We start from the raw sequence: 23,214 nt of genomic DNA on the forward strand, positions 1-23,214 counted from the left end.
TTCTTTTTTCTCTTTTTTGAGAAAGGGTCTCCTTGTAGCCCCAGCTGTCCTTGAACTCACTATGTAGAGCAGGCTGGCCTCGAACTCACAAAGATCCGCCTGCCTCCCAAGTGCTGGGATTAAAGGCCTACGCCACCATGCCCGGCCATTTAAAAATTTTTTTTAATTTTTATTTTATGGGTATGAGTGTATTGCCTGCACGTATGTGAGTACACCCGTGTTGTGTAATGCTCCGGAGGTTAGAAGTGGGCTTTGGATTCCCCTGGAAGTGGAGTCAAGGACGGTTCCTAGCCACCTTGTGGATGCTGGGAATCGAACCTGGGTCCTCTGCAAGAGCGGTCAGTGCTCTTAACCGCTGAGCCATCTCTCCAGACCCTAAACTACTTATTTTCAATTTTTTTGTTTGATAATTCAATCTCTACAGGGTTAGTCTGACTCTGAAATTTATTGTCTGTGCCACTGCCTTGCACCCTATGTGCACAGTGATTTTACTCGGTTTATAAAGACTACAAGAGTGCCGGCTTCATTAGTGAGAACGTGCACTGCTCTTGCCACACGTTTGGAGCAGTGTCACTTTGGCACCACTTTAAGTGTAATTTCTTTTGTATAATTTCCCCTTCTTCCCCTACAGTAGTATGAAAACTTGAATGCCGATAGCGATTAGCTTGTGTTAAGAGTGTTAGGGATTTTTCTTGTGTCACTCTTGGACTGTGAGCACCAAGGCTGAACCTGACAGATTCCTTCTGTGGGGTCCCAGAAGGGGGACTGTAGGTGACCCAGCTGGTAAGAGTCCCATTCTGCTTAGCCCCTAGGATTGTTTTTCCCTCCAGTCCCTTACTGTGTACCTCTGGACCACTTGAAAAATCTATGGATTTCCTAAGGGGAATACTTTTACGACTTGAGTTATACAAGTTATAACTTGTATTCCACTCTACATTTTCTCTGTTTCCCCTGTTCTCCTGCTAGTTCAACCATGATCTGAAAACATTTGTTCTGTTTTTCTGTTTTTGGCATTTCCAGATGTTCTATACCAGAAGGATGAAAACTTGGCTCCTTACTTGTGAGAGGGTTTTGGTGTTTTTTTGTCTTGATATAGAACATTTATTTTTCCATGAAACATGCAAGAGTTTAGGTCAGTAGGAAATAATTGTCAACAAAGAATTTTCCATTTTCTTCCCGTAATTCTTCTTTGAATTAGGAAATAATATTGCAGCCCGTTTCACTACAAGTAAAATATTACAAAATATTTACATGAAAATATTAAAAATAACCCAAAACACAAAAGGCAAGATGAAATAAACCTTTTTTTTTCCAGGAATCTCTATAACAGCACATGAGAATCAAAACAAGTAAGTGACTAAGACCCCATCACAAAGTCCCAGAGTAGAGAAGGGGGAGGAATGGGATGAAAATGGCGGCATCAGGAGAGCGAGGTCCACCTCCAGGTCTGCTCCCAACCCTCCTTCTCGAGGACCCCCACCAAGGCTACCTCCCCCTGCTCCTCCAGGTGTGCCCTCATCTTGTCCTGGCATGATGCGCCCACCCTTGGTGCCTCCCCTCTGGCCTGCTCCACCTGGGCTTTCCCCACCAGCTCCCTTGCTGAACCCAGGGGTGGTAAGTGCCCCACCCAACTTGATTCGTCAACCCAAGGTGGATGATACAAGTGAAGCCACTATCGAGAAAAAAGCCACAGCAACCATCATTGCCAAACCACAGATCACCAACCCCAAGGCACAAGATTTATGCCCACTGCATTGAAGGGTTTGTTGGGAGAATAAAGGGGGCTACCGCTATTCCCCAGAGAAAGTTGGAGAATGGTTCTGCTGTACCCTTCACCAAAGCAGCCCTCAAATCTGGTCCTTCTGTTCCTGTCTCAGTACAAACCAAGGATGATGTCTATGAAGACTTCATGAAAGAGATGGAGGGGCTGCTGTGACAGCTTGGGTCAGAACAGGCACTGTGGTTCAGAGAACAAGAGCCTCTTGTTAAGCTTAGTGAAAGAGTTGCTTCCAACTGTCAGGGTGTTTCCAGGAATCTCCCGAAGGTTAGCGTTGCTTGGAATTTACTTCACAGGGGGTGTTTCGTTCTGAACAGATTGGATATTGGAGCAGTGCTGGTTGTGAGAGATTTAGTAAGCAGCCTTTTTTTGTTTTGAGATCATGGTACCCTGGTATTAACAGTTTTCCTCTCCCTCCCAGCCTTGAAAAGCAAAACCACTGCACACAAGGGATACAAGCCAGTATGAGCAAGGGTCAGAAGAAACAACAAAGTATAGAATCAGAGCTACAGGGCCTGCAGAGATTGAATTATCAGATAAAAAGTTTCAGATAAATAGGTTTAGGTCTTGCTATAAAATGAAGGGTCAACATGTCTGGAACACAATAAGTGTTCAATCTCGTCACAAGTGGGAAGAGATTGTATTAGTCAGAGTTCTCTAGGGAAACAGAACCAACAAAATGAATATGTATTCCAGGCAAGATTTATTAGATTGGCTTACACAGTTCAGACTGGGGAATCCCACAATGATGTCTGCATGCTGGAAAGGCTGGAAACCCAGTAGCAGCTCAGTCCACAAGGCTGGATGTCTCAGTAGTCTCAATCTGATGAATAACGCCTGGAGGATTCCTGGAGAACTGAGGGACTTCAATCCCCATTGGAAGGCTGAAGAAGCCGAGTTCTGATATAAGCATAGAATGGCAACAGCGTAGCAGCAACACAGTAGATACATTCACCAGCAGAGAGAGAAGGTAGGCAGGCAAAGAGCAGCAGTTTTCCCCTAGGATCTCCTTTTATCTGGGCAGCTGGTAGAAGGTGCTGCCCACTCTGAGGGGAGGGTCCTCCCCCCTCAGTTAATCCTTCCAGGAAATTCCAGTATAGACCTGCCCAGAAACACAAATTATTAGTTGACTCCAGATCCAGTCAACTTGACAACCAAGATTAAACACCTGGAGAGACCGGAGAGTAAGTGGGAAATAAATGCTTATTAGAATCAGCTCTTGAGAGACCATTGTAGGGATTTGGGTTTTATTCCAATTCAAGTGGGAAAACATATGAAGACGTTAAAGAGGAGAGGGATGTAGACTCCCTCTTTTGAAGCTGTTGACCAGGGTTCCCATAGACCCTCAAACAATACTGGCCATTGCCTCTGCTCTTGGTTACCCACAAGAACCTCTACTGCTGAAGACACTACATACATGAGCTACAGAACAAAGAGAAATCAAGCTGGTACTGACTTCAAGGCTTCATCTCTAATGGCTAGCTTTCCTAGTGCTGGAAGGTGCTATGTATGCCACCTGAAGAGAAAAGTAACCATCATCCTGGGAGCTATAAGAACAACTGGCCTGGCAAAATATACCCACTGGTGCAATAGTGGCACAAATATTATGGGAATAATCAATGACTTTTTAATTGGATTTAAAGTCAGTTTCATAAAATGGAGCCCATACCTGACATTGATATCAGGCCTAGGAATCTATGGCTAGACAGATCACAGGTCATAGGGGAGAGCCTAATACTATTATTCTGCTGAATAGATATAGTATTAAACTAATTCCTGATGACTTATTGTTATGCTCATAGATTAATGCAGTCCTCAACTCTCACCAGAGAAGCTTCCTTATGCAGCAGATGGTGATTAACACAGCAACCCACAACTGCCCAACATGCAAAGAATAAGAGACTGTGGAGTGCTTATCTCTGAGTAGGATACCAATATCAAACTTCCACCTCCCAAGGCCCAAGAATTATGGTGGAAGAGGGGGCAGAAAGATTGTAAGAGCCAAAGGTGGTGGATGACCACAAGGAAACGGGTTTTTCAGACAGCTGACCAGTTACTCATATGAACTCACAGCAATGATGACAGCATGCACGATGTAAGCCCAAGCCAGATAAAATCCCAGCATAGATGTGGGGAAGTGGGAAAGAAACTCCAGGCCAACTTGAGGAACTGTTGCCAACCAATGGTTGCTGGAGGGGGAAAGACAGTCTCATTCAAGCTTGAGACTCTTGGTAGGTTAACCAGGCCCCACTGGATGGACCAATACTGAAGGATATTTGGGTACACAAATTTGAATATATATATAATACAATTGGGCAAGGGGTAGTAAGGGGATACAGATAGGGGAGAGGATCTAAATACAATCAAAATATATGAAATTCACAAAAATGCAATTAAAAAAAGAAAGCAAGGGAAAAACAAAAGCATGGATTATATATTGTCCGAGAGCAGAGCAGAAATGGGAAAAGGAAGACCTGTCAGGAGGTCTTTGTGGTTCAGATAAGAAAGGAAGTGCCTCAGAGTGCATGGCAATTATGGCTAGCAAAATTTGGGTGGGTGAATGGGGCTAGAGTGATGGCGCAGTGGTTAAGAGCACTGGCTGCTCTTGCAAAGGAACTGGGTTCAATTCCCAGCACCCACATGGCTAACAACCATTGGTAACTCTGGTTCCAAGGGGATCCAACACCGTCTTCTGACAGCCTTGGGCATTGCATGACACAGATGTACTTAGATGCATGCAGGCAATATACTCAATACACCTAAAAATAAATAAATAAATAAAATGTTAAAAAATTTGGGTGGGTATTCTCTTATAAACAAATTTACCCCAAATCTAGCAGCTTAAAATGGCAACTCTGGTTCAGAAGCTGCAGTTTCTGTATAACTGAATCTCTGAAATGACATGCCATCAATTCCACAATGTGTTATTACTCACACAGATCAACTCTTACACATTTGGAAAGTGATGACACATAGGTGTGAATCCCCACAAATGAGAGTCTTTGGGGGCCATGTCAGAAGCAGAGATCTTTTGTTGTCACGAATGAATCTGATATGGCATATGAAGAAACATATTTAATTTTTTAAAAAAATATGAGCTACAATGGGACCACTGAAAAAGAAATACTTTGAAGGTGGAGAGAAATCAAGAATCTTATTTTCAAAGGCTGGGGATATAGCTCAGTAGTAGAGTACTTGCCTGGCATGCACAATGTCCTGGGTTCCATCCCCAGTCCTGCCAGCAAACAAAAAGTTCTGCCTTCTGAAAAGCTTCTGAAAGACATCTGAGGATACAAGCCAAATGAATGTTCTGGAACCCAGGAGAGAGCTCAAGGAGCATATATTTGGGAGTCATAGCCATGGGTGGAATTGAAAGCCTTGGAACTGGATAGGATCATTTAGTTGTGGTCACTCAACCTTAACTGCCCAATTTTCAAAATGAAGACAGAGGCCATTTTTCTAAACCAAATCAGTATCTCAGAGATAGTGTCCAGCCACTGGGATCTTCAAAGCTCTCCAGTCCTGATTTCCAGCCAAGTTAAGAATCACTAAGGGAGAAGATTCTAGTGAGGAGACATGGGGCCCAGAACTTCTTCATGTGTATGAAGATGGAGGACAGCACAGGGCTCCAGAGAGGGGGATGATGGCATGAGGTGCAGTTTCTTTTGCAGGGCCTGTGATGGGCTGGCCTTACAGTTTGGTGTGTAAGTGACTGAGCCGCAGGCCAGCTGGAGAGAAGAGTTTGTGCATGCCACACACAGAGGCTATCATCTGTGGCCGTGGAGAGCAAAGAATTGCTTTGGAATTTCAAAATGTAAAAAAGTTTGATTCTATTTCATAATGCAATCAGGCTTAATTAGACCCAAAGTATTTACTGAGTATTCCTTTGGCCTTTTTAATTAGGGATAAAAGTTAAGCAAATTTGAATTTGACACTCTTTAAGGCTGGCTGATTCTGTGCAGAGCTGTGGCTGACTTCCAGCTGGAAGGGCCTGAAGTCAGGCTCCAAGAGGGAAAAGAGCAAGTGTCCAGCCCCGATTAGCTTCAAGTTAACAATAAAAGGTCAGCTTGTACATGCAAAATGATCTTTGGCAATTCAATATTAAACAGATACTTGGAGATATTTTTCCATGTGTGGGCTTCGTGCATTGGCAGATTCATTTTCTAATATGGAAGACTGTATCACTTATCCTCCTCCAAACTTGCAGGACAATGTCTGGTAAGCTAAGAGATCAATAGCTTTCAGCTGTGTTCTTGGCTCTGCCTTCTGCGACACTGAAACTGTGATCCATCCATTCATTGTCTATGAGCCTTGACCAACAGTTCCAATGAGTCAAATAAAATGTAGCATATTGTCTCATCCCACACCTGGATGCACTGAAAAACTATCACTGTGTCTAAGTTTCTTATTAAAGCAACCCTAAATGCTCTGCATTTGGAGTCCAAGGACCTGGGTTCAAGATTTAGTCCTGTCTCCCATTAGCTACCAGCCCAAGAGTAGGCTTTCAGTCTTGCTATGCCTGTCTCTCACACTGTAAAATGGAGATGATACCTCGCTTTCCTCTCTCTGAAGTTGTTGTCTACCTTTAATGTAGTCTTTTGTTTGGGACGTGAAGAGAAACATGACTGTAAACAGTCTCATTTTGCTAATGTAAAAACTTGTTGCCGCCATCATCTCCCATTTTCTGGACATATACCCAAGCTTCTTACTGCCTTGGACAGCTGATTCTTTGGCTCTTCACCACTGAGGCTTTCCTTCCTTTCAAACCTCATAACACAGGCTTCCTGTTTGTCTAGTAAGTCCTTTATTTTGAAACTTTTCTTCATTTTTGAGAATGTCATACATGCATACAGTGAAATATGATCACGTTTGCTGTTTAGTTTTTGCTAACTTGATACAAATTAGAGTCACCTGGAAAGAGGGACCCTCAACTGAGGAATTACCTTCATCAGGTTGACCTGTGGGCAAGTCTGTGGGGCATTTTCTTGATTGTTAATTACCGTAGGAGAGCCCAGACCACTGTATGTGATGTCATCCCTGGGTAGGCCTGGAATGTGCAAGAAAGGTAACTGAAGAAGCCAGGGGAAGCAAGTCAATAAGCAGCATTCCTCCATGGTCTCTGTTTCAGTTCCTATCTCCAGCCTGCAGCTCTTGCTCTGGCTTTCCTCAATGATGGACTGTAAGTCAAAATAAACCCTTCCCTCCCCCAGGTTGTTTTTAGTTAGTGTTTTATCATGGCAACAGGAACCAAACTAGAACAAAAATTGGTGCTGAGAGTTGGGTATTCCTGTAAAGAACCTGACCATGTTTTTTGGAGGAGGAATATGGAAAACTTTGGAACTTCAGACTAGAAAAGTGGTTTAATGCTGTAAGTAGAGCATACGTGCTCCTAACATTTTAATAGGAGGCTGGAAGATGATACTGCTTGGGGGTAATGCAGGGAAAGGCATAGCTCATGATATTTCAGGGGGGATAAGATCTCTAACCACAACTGGGTTAGAGACCATTCATGTGATATTTTGGCAAAGAATCTGGTTGCCTTTTGCCCCTGTCCTGAGAACCTGCCTGAGGCTAAATTAAAAATTCATGGGTTAGTGTCTTTGATGGAGGAATTTTCAAGACAACATAATATTGAATCTGTGGTTTGGTTATTATTGGTAATGCTTCTGTAGGTCTATAATAAAAAAAGAGCAGGTGGGGCAGAAAGGAATATAAAATGTACAGTTTGGAGAGGAAAAGAGTACTGGGAAGCTTAATGTTACAGTTAAGGCTTGTGCTGGAAGAAAGGCTTTAATTGATAAGGAAATCATCTCCATTAAGGAGAGACAGCTTGCTCTGCACTGGAGTAATGGGAAGGGTGCCCTCAGGGCAAGACCCCACCCAGCTAAGCTTCCCACTTGTGAAAGAAGAAAGTCTAAGGTGTTGCTTACTCTTAGGAAGAAATTGTTTCAACATACAAAAGCTGCTGTTAATGTGGTGGAAGGGGCCAGGGTCCATCTCAAGCTGGGCAGTCAAAGTTGGCAGTGTTGTTCATGTGGTTCTGTCTTTAGAGGCATGAAGGATGCAAGAGTGAGAGGGTCATTGATTCTTCCTCCATGGTTTCAGAGAGCCCAGGTAGTATATAGCATGGGAGTCCCTGCGTAAATAAGACCCTGGGAAGTCATTGTGTGAAGCTATGAAAGTGAGGCCCAAGTTGTAATGGAGACCCCAAGATGTTGGAGATGCCAGAGCTGTGGTATATGGGCCAAGGAGAACTGCATACAGGGGATGGAACCAGCTAAAGAGAGTATATTGCAGGGATCAAAGCTAGAGGGATAGGGCCATCTAAGCCCTTTGGAACAAAAAAATCCCAGACGTGGAGCTGCCCTGCTGGGTTCTGGTCTTGCTCTGGTCCTGTATTTCCTGACTATACCCCCATTCCTCCCTTTTGAAATGGCAATCTATATTCTGTGCCATTGTATGTTGGAAGTATGTAATTTGCTTTTTAATTTTACAGGGGGTGACAATTAAGAGACTGCTTTCAGTTTCAGAACAGACTTCAGATACTGGACTTTTGAACAGTGTTGAGATTGTTAAAGACTTATGGGGATTTTTATTTATTTATTTATTTTAATTTGTTTTTATTGAATTTATGTGTATTTCATACAGAACATCTCAAACAATCTTAATTATCTTTATACCCCATCCCCACTGGCACGCTCCCATAGCCCCCCCACTGGAGCCCATATACTCTGTCATTCCTGTTAAAGCCCACTGTGTCAAGAAAGTGTCCCCAAATGCTCCCCAGTGCAAGTCCATCCTCTGGGGTCTAGTCAGCTTATCTAGAGTCCCTTGTTTTAGGAAGATCAGCTCTTCTTCACCTAGCAGGAATAAGTTGCCAATATTTCTTCAGATAAGATTGGGCTCTGCAGATTATTTTCCCAGTTCTATGCTGGATTTTTGTCTGCCTGAGTTTGCATGGGACTTGTGTATCCTGGCACCATTGCCATAGAATCATATGAGCAGGTTCCCAGGAGCTTGTGGGACTCTGTTTCCATATGGTCCTGTACCTCCTCCTTGGATCTTACAATCTTTCATCCCCTCTTCCAAGATAGTCCCTGAGCCCTGGGTGGGTGAAGTTTAATAAAGGAGTCCTGTCCAAGGACCAGCATTCAGCAGACTCTTGATCTCTGTGCTTTGGCCATCTGTGACCTTCTGTGTTCCTGGCCCTCCTCTCATTAATGAGGGAGCTTCATTAATGAGAACTGAGGGATTCATTGGTGTCTTCTTCATTACCCCTGTTCTATGTTCCATGAGCCTTAGGTGTAGAGGTTGCATTGTAGATGTGTCATTTAGGCCTAGGCAATTCATAGACAATGTTCGTGTGTGACTAGTTGTGGTATTTGGTAATAGTCTCTGACTGGTGCAAAATGAGCTTCTTTGATGAGTGGTGACTGGGATATTTGTCTGTAAATATAAGGATATATATTTTGCATGTAACAAGAAATCACATTAGTCTAGGAATGTGACAGTCTTTGGGTTTTCTCTAAGATCTATGACCATTCCAGCCATGTGTATTTGGTTATGTTTACAGTACCACACTTGAGTTCCCTCCCATTGAGTGGGCTTTTAGTCCAATTAGGTAGCTATTGATTGCCCCCAAGATAAAAGTGCCACTACTGCACCAATGTTGTATGCTGTGCTGGTCATTGATGTGATTATTTGGTCTTGAAGCTGGTGTTGAATCATTGATTGACGTTTTCCCTTGGCACCTTCATAGCACTCTCTAAAATTATGAGAGCTAGCCTTCAGGGAAGTGGTTTCAGGTCAGTTGCAGCTCTATTGCTCCAAATCTTGTGTCCAAAGTATGTTCTGTCTTCAGAAGTAGGGTCTTACCTTCAAGTTCTGGGAGGCCATCAAGGGCTGTGGCAATAGCCTGAGAAATTTTGGGAGTCTCTTGGACCACCCTGGTCAACAACTCAAAGAAAGGTGTCTCCTGTCTGGCACTGTTTCTTGTTATGTAGCCTTTAGCTATACACATGGACTTATGTAGAGATAATATATGTGTAATTTGTCCTTAGGTTGTTGGACTAATATGATTCCTTCTGTGTTTTTTTTTTTTTTTTTTTTTAACTAGCTGGGCATTATTTATCTCTCCTATCTCTCTCACTATCTAGCCCTGGACTTATAGGGACTTTTAAAGTTAAACTAAGTAAATTTTGCATTATGATCTCTCCATAAGCCTGTAGAGGCCAGGGGCTGGAATGTGGTGGCTTGGATGAGAAACGTCTTCCATAGCTCATACATTAGAACACTTGGTTACTAGCTGGTGGCACTGTTTGTGGAGGGTTATGTGGTGTGGGCATGATGGAAGAAAGTGTGTCACTGGAGGTGGCCTTTGAGAGTTTATAGCCTGGTCCCACTTCCAGCTTCCCTCTCTCTACTTCCTGCATGTGCTTAAAGGTGTGGATGCTCAACTTTGTGTTCCAGCTGCCTCCTGCCATGCCTCCCCCACAATTATGGATTCTCCCTCTGGAACTGTAAGCCAAAGTAAACGCTTTCTTCTGTTACCTTGGTCATGGTATTTTATCTCAGCAACAGAAAAGTAATTAATACAACATCTACGCCCCGTTTCCCCCTCGAACTGCCCCCAGTATTCCTCCACAATAAGCCCCCTCCTAACTTCATATTTTTCTTTTACTTTTTCTAAAAAGATTTTATTTATTTTAATTTTATGTGTATGAATGCTTTGCCTGCAGGTATGTAGAGGCACCGTGTGTGCAATGCCTGTGGAGGCCAGAAGAAGATGTGGAATCTCCTGGAACTAGAAGTTACAAACAGGTGTTAGCCACCACGGGGGTGCTGGGAATCAAACCCAGGTTCCTCTTCAAGAGCAGTAAGTATTCTTAACCACTGAGACATCTCTCTAGACCCATTTTTCTTTTTCTTTTCGATAACCCTCTAAGTCCATGGCTGTGGGGCCATCCACTGTAGCATGGGAAACCTACCAGTGGCCACATCCTCAAAAGAATGATTATTGCCCCCTCACCCAGCAACTATCCATGGCTAATCGCTCCTCAGTAAGGGGCGGGGCCTGGATGTAATCTACCCCAACTACATTGGAGCTTTGTCTGGCTTGATCTTATGTAGGTCTTTGCAGGTAGCCCCAGCTGTTATCAGTTCATGGGTGTCACAGTGTGTTCAGAAGACAGCACTTCACGGCACCTATGCCCATTCTCTGGATTTTACATTCTTTCCTCCTCCTCTTCTACAAGTTCCTTGAGCCTTGGTGGTAGTAGGATCAATATAGATTCCCCGTTTAGAACTGAGTACCCAGTCTCGTATTCTTAGCACTTTGACCAGTTTGAATACAGCTACCCATGGCAAAAAGAAGCTTTTATGACCAAGGTTGAGAGCAGCCCAGGTCTGTCAGTGCTTAGACTTTGGAGGATTCCTTTTTGGTAATTTTTGATGGATTAGCTCCATCTTACTCGGAACATCCATTTTGTTTTCCTTTCCAGTGCAAAGCTGTTCTCTTTAAGTTCAGTACCATTTTGTGTATTTATCCATAGGCGTCTGCACTTGTCGTGAGCGCGCACTCTGATCTGCATTAGATCATAAGCTTTTAGAGTGAGGAACTTGTGAAGTTCTTCCAGCCTTGCTGCACAGATTAACACGAAAATTCCGTCAGTGTGGGCCATTTGGTTCTTTTTTTACATCTCATGCACATTTTTCACGGGCCTGTACAAATCAGCATCACCCAGAAAGCAATCTATCTTGGAATGCTTGTAGATGCTTTCCCTAGCCAAAGCAATTGCTGGCTCTCAGTGTTACCTATCTTTGGGTATCAGCCGCTGGTGGTGGGGGAATGGAGACATTCACTTCTGTCTTTCATTAGTGAGAGCATGCCTCCTTCAGCACGTGTGCTGAGAGTTCAACATTCCCTCCCTCCGTTCTCTGTACGTTGTTCCAAGCTCTGTGACATTCCAGAGGGTGAATCACTGTCTAAATGTGGAAGCCATCATTCTGTACGCACCACCATGCGTGCTTGGGTGCCATCCCAGTCTGTGATGGTAAGCACGGTTCTGATCCCACAGGGGAGGGACCCCAAGCATGAAAGTGGCATCAATCAGGAGAGGATATTTTTAGAACCTCATGGGTATGAGAGGACTCAAGTTGATGTTTTAGCAATTTACATAAGGAACATGCATCAAGGACTTCTGTAGCATAGTAGAAATGATACTATTCTTGAAGACAGGAGTCCTGGGTGGTATTCTTAACATTCAATAATAGTGGTGTGGATTGGGGCAAACCTTGCTCCCCTTCTGGACCTCAGAAAGAAGCAGATTAAATGAGATCATTTTAATGTTAAAATCCTTCAACTGAAAAAATAATACTGACCTAATTGATAGCGATTTTATAATTTTTTCTTGATCGTCAAATGTTTTTGCTCATCTGGAGAGGTAGTGGGGAAAAGGGAACCATTCTGGGATAACTTTCTAGACATTTAGCAGACACACAAGTTAACAAGTAGTCAGAGGAGATCAGAAACTAGATGTGAGAACAAGGAGAGGAGAGGCATTAGAAAGGAGGACTTTCCTGTGCTTCTGTCTCTACTACCAATTTCCTGGTCTAGTTATAGATTCAAGATCCATGGAGGACACATGACAAGACAGTGCTGGGGACTCCCAGCATCATGGACTTCCTCTTCGAGGCCCTACAAGGGCCCCTTCTGTACCTGTCTATCTTTAAACAACATGCTAGTTCCTAGGAGAGAAAGCACAAAAACCAAGCAGAGGTTATGTCTTCACCTCTGGGGTCTACTGCACAAAGAAGAGAGCAAACACTTGAATAGTAATTAGACCCATGTTGGACATATACTAAGTGCTTTATAATTATTGCTGAACAAAATCTGAAACAGGCAAGTTGTGCTAGACAATAAAAGTAGTACAAAACATCACATGGAAGGTCAGTCTGGAAGAAGTGGTTGGCCTACCTTTAGAGAGCCTTGGCTGCCAGAGTTATGACTGGGTGGATAGAAGGAAGGGAGGACAGTGAAAGCTTCAAGTGCAGAGGCAAAGAGTTGCTGTCAGGTCATTCCAGGGGTAGTGTGTAATATGTTTTGATAGTGGGGATTGACTCTGTTGTAGCCATCCTGGGGTAAAAGCCAGATAGAGGATCATAGTGGGAGGGGGAATCAGGAATGGTAGAGTAGACCTGGAGGGTTAATGACTCTCCCCGATGGTGCTGTGTCAGTCTCCTCATCTGGCAGGATCATTTTAACCTGGTTTCTGCATCAACCACAATGGTCTCTGGTAGAAAAAGTACTTAAAGATGTTTGGCAACTGTGGCTGGGTCTGATAGTGATTGTGCCAAGGAGCAGTTACAGAAAGAGTAAGGGACACCTTGGGCTCTTAGGACAGAGCCCCCCGCCCCCCAGATCCCCAGATGCTAGTCTACAGACAGGTGCAAGGTAGAAGGCTACCTTTTCATCCTCAACAAATTCACTGGGGCACAGTTAAAAACTAAAATACTGAGGTTAGCTCTGAAGTTAGGGTCCTGTCTTTCTTCTTGATTTATTAAATGGTGTCTCCCCTCTTTGTAGGCCTTACCTCCCCAATCACCACCTCCCTCTTTTTAAGGTAAAATAATGGTAAAAGCAGATGGTGGCAGATTTTTTTTCCTCTAAATATCCTAAGTTAACAAAGTAAGAAGTTGACAACTACAGCTTTTAGATTTTATATCTATGAATTCCTAACTCTGGGGAAAACTGGTGCCAGACTAGCTACAAAGGCACATCTCTCTTTCTTCCCTAAATCCAGGTACATAATGAAAGAAACAGAAACATTCATAAAGACTGGGGCAGTACCCCAAGAATCGAATGACAGAGAATTCTTGAAACACACTGAGTACATTAGTGCATGGGTAAATAACATAAAAAAAATATCTGGGGCTGGAGAGATGGCTCAGTGGTTAAGAGCACTGACTGCTCTTGCAGAGGACCTGGGTTCAATTCCTAGCATCCATATGGTGGCTACGAACCATCTTTAACTCCAGTTCCAGGAGAATCCAAAGCCCTCTTCTGACCTCTGTGGCATTGCATGACAGGGTGCACTCACATACATGCAGGCAATACACTCATACACATAAAATAAAAACAATAAATAAAAAAATAACAAGGAAGAGAATCAGGAAAATCTACTCAGCTTTCCTATTAAGTAGGTACAAATCAAGACAGTCATGGAGTGTGGTGATACAGGTCTATAATCCTAGCTACTCAGGAGCTGAGGCAGGAGGATCACCAGTTCAAAGGCCTATCTGGGTTGCAGTCAGTTCCAGGCAAGCCTGGACAGCTTGGTGAGACACTGTGTGAAAACAAACAGTAAAGCGAGGCCTGAGGATGATGCTCAGTGACAAAGAGCTTGGCCAGTGTGAGCAAACTCCTAGGTTTAACCTTAGTACCTCAAAGGAGAACAGAGCAAAGAATGACATATTGTTTCTTTCATCTTTTATACCAGCAAATTTTTTGCATGACCAATAAAACTGCAGTGTTCTGTGTGGTAAGGATATGAAGAAATTTTCAGAGATTGCTGTTTCATAAAACTTGAAGGGAAATTGGGAAATAGCTGTCAAATAAATATACACAATACATTTTTTGACCCAGCAGTCCTCTCAGAATTGGCCTCTTAGTTTCTTTTCTATTGCAGCGATAAACACTGTGTCAGAGGCAGAGACATTCTCTTAGGGAAGAAAGGGTTTATTCTGGCTTACAGACAGTTCGAGAAGGATACAGTCCACCATGGTGGGGGAAGGCATGGCATCAGGAGCATGAGACCAGTTCATCACATTGCATCAGCAATCAGGATGCTAAAAAAGAACAGGAAGTGGGGCCAGGCTATAAAACCACTGATTCACATCTTCCAGCAAGGCTCCACTTTCTAGACAGTTTACAACCTTCCCCAGTAATGCCACCAGCTGGGGACCAAGTGTTCAAACACATGAGCCTGGGGGTACATTTCACATTCAAATCACAACAGCCTCCAATTAACCAGCCCCTCAATGGAATCCATTTCTTCAGTGATACATGCTGAGGGGTAACAATAACATATGTATGCTCAAATGTTACAGGGAGTGTCTCTACCAGCTGAGTTGTGAGCTTTCCAACAGTCTATACTGTTTATTACTCTGTCTGTATATATGCTTTGTGGTGTAGTTACAACAATAAGTGGAAAATTAAGGTTTTTTTTTTTAAATACTATGACTACTATGTCAAATACATTTTGTAGAGAATAAAAGAAACTCTTGATGTTCAATGATATAGTGATGCTTAATGAATGCTGATTGATCCATGAAATATTATGCTGTTAATAAAATTATGTTGCCAAGGAAAACTTCACAAGTGAAAACAATAAAGACACATAATTATGTGGCAGTGAGATTCTAATGTAAACATATAGACTGGTTAACAATGACGCTAGATGATGGTGATACAGCTGATTTTGTTCTTGATACTTCTTAATTTTTCTATAATAACTGCATTACTTTACTTATCATAAAAATACATTTAAAAACTTTTTTTCTGAATACACATTAAAAACAATAATAAATTGCAATTATATAGAAAATAGACTAGTAAGCCCATGCAAGTACAGTTAAAAACTTCAGTGAACTAGCCTTCAGTAAAACCCTGGCCCACTCCCAATGCCAGGGTTAGGGGACTGTCACTGTGATGGATTAGTGGGCGATGGGAACCCATGTACCTATGTAGGCCTCAGATTATGGGCAGAGGGGTCATAGCCCTAACCTGGCTTAGATATGTAGACAGAGTATTTAAAAAATATGTTTTATTTTTATGTGTATGACTGTATTGCCTGCATGTATGTAAATGCACTTATGTCATGCAATGCCCACAGAAGTCAGAAGAGGGTATTGGATTCCCTGGAACTGGAGTTACAGATGGTTGTTAGCTATCATGTAGATGCTGGGAATCGAGCGTGTGTCTTCTGCAACAGCAGCCAGTGCTCTTAACTGCTACGCTATCTCTCCAGCCCCTTGGGGAGTGTTTTTAAAAAACACTTCTTAATAGGTGGGCATGGTGGTGTATGCTTTTAAGACCAGCACTTGGGAAGCAGAGATGGGTGGATCTCTGTGAGATGGAGGCCAGCTTTGTGTACATAGCGAGCTCCAGGCCAGCCAGGGCTACAGGGAGATCCTGTCTCATCTCCCCTGACCAATAAATAAGAAACACTTTTATTGAATTTTACTTATTTTTTGGGCATGTGTACGTATGTGGGTAGGTGCTCCCGCCATGTTGCAAATGTGGAGACCACAGGACAACTACTGGAGTCAGTTCTGTCTTTCTACCATGTGGGTCTTGGGGATTGAACTCAGGTTGTCAGGCTTAGCTGCAAGCATCTTTACACACTGGGCCACCTCATTAGCCACATGGAGAATTCTCTATTCCAAGCTGTTTTGGTCACTGACTTTTGTTTTAAATTATTAAATATTTTATATATGAATAAAGAGTCAAATATTTGATGGATACTATGTATCTAAGAAACACAATATTGAAAATATAGTTGAGAGCCACCAGGGTACCCTTATCCAAGGTGTAGCCAATGTTCTGATTGCTTGCTTCAATTTCCTAGCAAGCTTGTTTGCTCTTGCTGTCCATGCACGTGTCTTCAGTATGTTGCTTTGTGTGCTTTATCTTCCTGTCATGCCATCAGCTTGAAGGTGTTCAACCTCCACAATCCTTGTTGGCACATGTAGCTATGGCTCATTCATTTTGATTACTATGCACTTTTCTTTTGTAAGGATGGATTTGCATATTTCTTTGTTGATAGACATATATGTTGTTTCTAATCCCTTTTCTAGTAAAAGCAAAGCTATAATGCACAGTCTTAAGCATTCCAGATTCTTGGTGAAAGAACAGATTTTAGTTTTTAAAAAAATTTTTATTTTATGAGCATGAGTGCATTGCTCGTGTGTATGTAAGTGCACCTGTGTCATGCGATGCCTGTGGAGGTCAGAAGAGGGTGTCAGATCCCCTGAAGCTGGAGTTATGGGTGATTGTTAACCAACATGTGTGTGCTGGGAACTAAACTGGGTCCTCCACAAGAGCAGCCAGTGCTCTTAACTGCTGAGCCATCTCTCTAGCCCTAGATTTTAGTGCTTTTAACATACCATGCAGTGGATAACTGTGTGAGGGAGATGGATATGCTAATTTACTTGACAACAGTAACTAATAACATACACATATATCAAATCATCATGCTATATACCCTAAATAAATACAATAACATTTTAAGGTAACAGAAAAAGGAAATAACACCATATTTGACCATAAAAATTAAGGACTTGCATGTGAAAAAAAATCAAAAATAAATATTGAATTTAACTTTATAACCAATAAAAAGGTGTCTTGAAAATTTTAATCTATGGGACTGGAGAGATGGCTCAGTGGTTAAGAACACTGTTCTTGCAAAAGACCTGGGTTCAAATCCTAGCACCCACATGGAAGCTAACAACTGTCTATAATTCCAGTTCCAGGGGATCCGACAGCCTCTTCTGTCCTCCGTGGGCATTGCATGACATGGGTGCACTTACCTACATACAAGCAATACACAGATACACATAAAATTAAAGTAATAAATAAAATATAAAAAATTTTAATCTACTATAGAAGCATCTTAAAGTATATGTATATACATTACAAAAATAGATTAAGAGAAGTTATAACAGTGGGACATTGCCCCTAGGCTAACACCATAGACTAGCAAAGTTAAAATCCAATGCCAGGAATGAACTCCCTCTTTTGAAGTTATTGACCAGGGGTCCCACGGGCCCTCAAATGATACTGGCCATTACCCCTGTTCTTGGTTAACCACTGGAACCTCATGCTAAGACCCTGTTGCTGAAGACACTGCAAACATGAGCTACAGAATAAACAAGGAGAAATCAAGCTGGTGCTGACTTCAAGGCTTCATCTTTACTGACTAGCATCCTTAGTGGCTGGAAGGTGCTATGTATGCTACCTGAAGAGAAAAGTAATTATCATCCTTACTCAGATGTGAACCCTGGGAGCTACAATAATAACTGACCTGGCAAAATATACCCATTGGTGCAATAGTGGCATAAATATTATGGGAGTAATCAATGACTTTCAAATTGTATTTAAAAATCTGTTTCATAAAATGTAGCCATACCTGACATTGATATCAGGCCTAGGAACCTATGACTAGACAGGTCACAGCCATAGGGGAGAGCCTAATACAATTATTCTCCTAAATAACCATAGTCAGTATTAGACTGACTCCTAATGACTTATTGTTATACCTACAGATTAGTGCATCTCTCAACTCTCAGCAGAGAAGTTTCTTTATGCAGCAGATGATGATTAACTCAGAGACCTACAACTTACCAATGTGTAGAGAACAAGAGGTTGTAGGGTGCTTATTCCTGAATAGGATACCTATATCAAACTTCTGCCTCCCATGACTCAGAGATCATTATGGAAGAGGGGCCAGAAAGATTCTAAGAGCCAGAGGAAGTAGATGAGCACAAGGAAACAGGGTTTTCCAGACAACTGGTCATTTACTCATGTGAACTTATAGCAATGCTGACAGCATGCACAAGACCCGTGTAAGCTCAAGCCAGACAAAATCCTCGCATGAATGCGGGGAAGTGGGTAGGAAACTGCAACCCAACGGAGGAACCGCTGGCAGCTGATGGCTGCTGTGAGGGAAAGGCACTCTCATTTAAGGGTGAGACTCTTTTCTAAGATTTTTTTTAATTGAATTTATGCAAATTTCATACAATATACTTTTATTATATTTAGACCCCTCCCCTATCTGCACCCCTCTTTAAGCCCCTTCCCACTGGTTTTCTTTAAGGGTGTGATACTAGATAGGTTAACCAGGCTCCAGTGGATGGATCCATACCAAAGGACATTTAGGAACACAAATTTGACTTGATAGGCCTTAACATACATGACAGAGTACATGAAATAAGGGTGAAACTCTTGGTAAGTTGACCCCGCCCCAGTGGATGCACCCACACCAAAGGGCATTTGGGGACACAAGTTTGACCCTATAGGACAGTGGGGGCACAAAAAGGGGAGAGGATTTCAATTCAATCAAAATATATTACATGAAATTCACTAAAATTCAATTAAAATTTTAAAAATATTTTTATTTTTAATTTTGTGTATATGTGTGTGTCGGAGTGTGAGTTCGTACACATGAGTGCAGTGCCTGTAGAGACCAAAAGAGTGTGTTGGGTTCTCTGGAGCTGGAGTTACGGGTGGGTTGGTTGTGAGTTGTGTGATATGGATCCACTGCAAGAGTGGTATGTGCTTTCAACTGCTGAGCCATCTTTCCAGCCCCTTGAAGAAGATAGTATCTTTGTATCCCTCCAAATCTTTGGTTCTGCATATTTGGAAGTGATAACCTATTATTCTAAGCAATCTCCCTGATGATATCAGTGTTGAGTGGCTAGTCTGATGGAAATCTGTGAGATGAAGTCACAAGTCCCATTAAGATTGATTCCTAAAATTTTCTCAATGTCACCCTTTGATAGGGCATCTTAAAATCTCCGCCCACCATCAGGGCTGCAAAGAAAGGTGGGTATGGCCATGTGCTGCAGGCAGCCTATCTTATGGTGAAAGCGGGTGTGTGGGAGCACTGTTCTAGCTGGAGACTGTTATCTAGAAGGAGGGTGAACAGCGTGCTTCACAGTGGCTTATTTCGACAGTATATGATTATTATGGGCCGGTGCCTGGGGCTTGTATATATTTTTGTTAAGGTGAAATTTTCTTTGTAATGGAATTGGTTATAACAGGCTTTGATCTCCATTCATCTCACTTAGCCATTCTCCCTCTGGCGGTGTTGATAGCCCTTGCTCCCTTCATAGCAGGCAGCCCAGCCGTATCTAAGCACCTTAACATGCCTCTAATTTGTGACCATAAACTCTCCGATGAGAATGTCCTCATAAGACCCAAATCTTGTTGATTTACCAAACTCCCATCTGTCATGGATGGCCTTACCCAATCTCTGCTTTTCCAAGGTGTTTATTGCATTACTCAGCCAATCTCCCTTGGAACTCTCCCAGCCTTGGAGACACAACAACTTGGTTTGTTTCACATGATGTGTGATGAACAGTTATGTTCTGGAAGGTTCTGAGTCTTTGTCCCTGGTGGGTGAGACCGCTTTGTCTACTTGGGCAGGGTAGTAGTTGGTCAGTGGATGATGCCAGCAAGCCTCACCTCACAGGGTTTGACTGAGGACAGCTGTCAGCCACCTCCCAACGGTGCAGAGTTTAATAAATTTAGCTTAAAAGGAGTGTGGGCATGATGCAACTCACTAATTACCACTGTAGGCTACAATAGCTCTTCCTAGATAGTTATGTGTAAATAAAGGCTTTCTTTTCTCCTGAGCACTTTAAGCATGTTAAGCAATGGTTGTATTTGTCTAATTGTTTCTTCCTTTTCTTTTTCTATGCATAATCTGATTCTGCCAGAGGGCACAGTGCAGGCTCTTCCTTACAGCATTTCATTTAATGGTGTTAAAATTTGCCCTTTACCCGGCAGTTCTGCCTACCCAGGTGCCTGGGATCCTGCTCTTCATAACCACTATGAAAAGAGCTATCACAGTTGGGAAATGTAATCCATCATCGTTAATTAGCTTAGTCAGAGCTTCAAGGCTCACAGGAAGGACAACACAATGTCCAGTCATTCAGACAACTTGAATAAATAATGACATTATCTTGAATTGAGTTTAGCCCAAAGCTGTCTCCATACATGTCTTGTTTGGCCTAAATGATTCTCTGTGCATGGTGAACTGTAACTTAACCTGGTGCTGACCTACTCTTCTAATAAATGGCTGAGTTTCTGCCAACTTCACAGTTGAGCTTTAGTCAGCCATGGGCAGCCAACTGTTCAAACTGGTTCTGAGAAGGTGCACCCCAAGCTCTCATCTATGAAGACATCCAAAGGGCTTCCCGTTCTGTAGGTCACCTCTTTTTCTCTGGCTGTAGATGCAACCTGCCTATGTGTTGGGGAAGAGCAGTCAGAATCATTTTTGTCCCTATTACTACCTGATTCTAGAATCACAAATAAATCCAATTAAGATGTGTGAAACTAGATTTGTTCTAATTTTCTCTTCTAACAGAGACGTGCTTCAGGTATCCACTTAGAGAGAGACTTCTGACTCAAAGATATTGCCTTTGCCCTGCCTCAGAGGGGGCAAATGTTCCTGTAGGATCTCCACGAAAGCATTGAGCTGGGGACTGAGGGCTTTGGGTTTTGATAGCCATTCTGCCCTGACTATGAGGCCTGGCTGACCAGGGAACTTTCTGTATCATTTCTATACCTTTAACTTTAGTGTGGGATGAGGGTGTGTGTGTGGGGTGGGGGTGGGGGTGTCTTCAAAGGTCCTGTCTGTGTGACTGCTGGGAGACACAGGCTTTCATCTTTCTTGAACAGGTATGGTACTGATGTGCTGGGTAGGGAGCACCTGGAGAGCAGAGAGGCTCTGAACCACCTGCCACTACTCCATCTCCCTCATCGCTCCCGTTGGCTGTTCTTTTAAAAAAATATTTTATTTATTATTTTTATTTTATGTAGATGAGAATATTGCCTGCATATATTTAAGTGCATCCATGTTGTGCAATGCTTGTGGAGGTCAGAAAAGGGTGTTGAAGTCTCCTGGAACAGGTATTATGGATGGTTGTTAACCACCATGTTGGTACTGGGAATTGAACTTGGGTCCTCTGCAAAAGCAGTCAGTGCTCTTAACTGCTGAGCCATTTCCAGTCCTGTCCTTTGGCTGTTCTTGAGTTATATACATCGTAAAATGCTGTCCTGAGTTTTGTGAGTCATTCTAGCAAAGACTCCTCCAACTGCTGGGGGCTTCTTAGGAATAACAAGACACTCCAATCAGGAAATGTAAAGGCTTTTAGGAAGTCATCTGGGAACTGGGGACAAAAGCTAAAAGCAAACCACATATAGTTTGTTTATATATATATATATCATATATATGTTGTCTTACATATATCTTTGTGTATATACATATATATGTGTATATACATGTTATATACCCTAGAAAGATACAGTCCAAATACCCTAAAACATAAATTCCCTCTTCATTCCCACCTCGGTGAATGAGCCGTCAGTCTCTCCGCAACACTGTAAACACTGGGTTTTCAAACTTTTGGTCTTTTGCAGTGATATGAAAGTAACTTGATAGTGATAAACAGGATCTCAGAGTGGTCTTAATTTGGTTTTGAAGAAGGCTACATGCCCTTCTTGTAGTTTAAAGTGATAGAGGTTAAAGGGAGGAGAATGGAAAGGTCTAGAACCTGGGACTCTTTGGGGAAAATTGGAAGAAGGCTATGTGGTCACACAAATGGCAACATGTAAGAAGATAAGGAGAAAAGGCTGCTAATTTTTTCTTATACATTTTTATTAGAGTTAAGCCTGTTTTCCCCATCTCCCACCCTCAGGGTCCACAGTGATCCCTCTGAGAGAGTTAGTCTTAATTCCATTAGTAAAGGGTATCGAACTTAGAGAACCAAAATTCCAGGGTGAGGAGAACTTGGGATTCATGTAACATCTGCTTCCATGTGACTTTGACACTGGAGGGTGGGTTTGTCCCACTGCAGCGGTAAGACCTTCTGCACATACAAGACAGGAAAAAGAGTCAGGAAGATTCTCCTGTCTTCAAAACAGTGGAAAGGTGGGTGGGAGGTAGTGCTGGCTTCTAAGGGTGTGATTTGCTGTCAGATCCTGCCAGCATGGGTGGACTTATATCTAGGGGCTACTTAGGATGTGTGCTGGCCATAGGCATCAGGAGCAGAATGGTGGCCATAGAAGTCTCGTCTCTTCCAGGCAGTGTGTAGGAAGTGGTTCTCACAGACTAGAAGGTGACTTGTACTTGGGAGGAGACCCTGTTCACCCATTCCTGCTCCTGGAGAACAAGGAACTGGCCCCATCTGAGCATGGAGGAAGGGCAAGAGTCAGTTCCCATGGAGAAAGATGCTACTAGAAGAGTGATTGCTGAATTTTTTTTTTTTTTTTTTAACCCAGTGTTGCAGTATAGACACTGCTGTCAGGACTAGATATATGTTGGTGCCTAGTCATCAGCTTTTATCGAGTTCCTGCTGTGTGCAGAGGCTTGCCCTCTATCCTAAGCCTCAGGGATATGAGCATCACTGAGGCAAGAGAAATAGGTTAGTGGCCTATTCTTAGCGAGGTGACAGAGGTAGCCTTTCTAAAGCAGGTGAATGTCTCAGGCTTCTATAATCTCCAGTGTCAGACCTGGAGGGGGTTTGCCATTGTTCAGAAAGAGAAACTGAGGCCCAGAGAGGTTCAGGACAGCCTGAGATTCTCCCCTATCCTACTCAATAGCATCAGCATTTGGACCAGAAGTCAGGTGGATGCTTGTTGTGTCAAGTACCTA

Source organism: Nannospalax galili, unplaced genomic scaffold (genome assembly GCF_000622305.1).
Source record: "Nannospalax galili isolate Female #2095 unplaced genomic scaffold, S.galili_v1.0 scaffold746, whole genome shotgun sequence".
In the NCBI taxonomy this organism is placed as follows: domain Eukaryota; kingdom Metazoa; phylum Chordata; class Mammalia; order Rodentia; family Spalacidae; genus Nannospalax; species Nannospalax galili.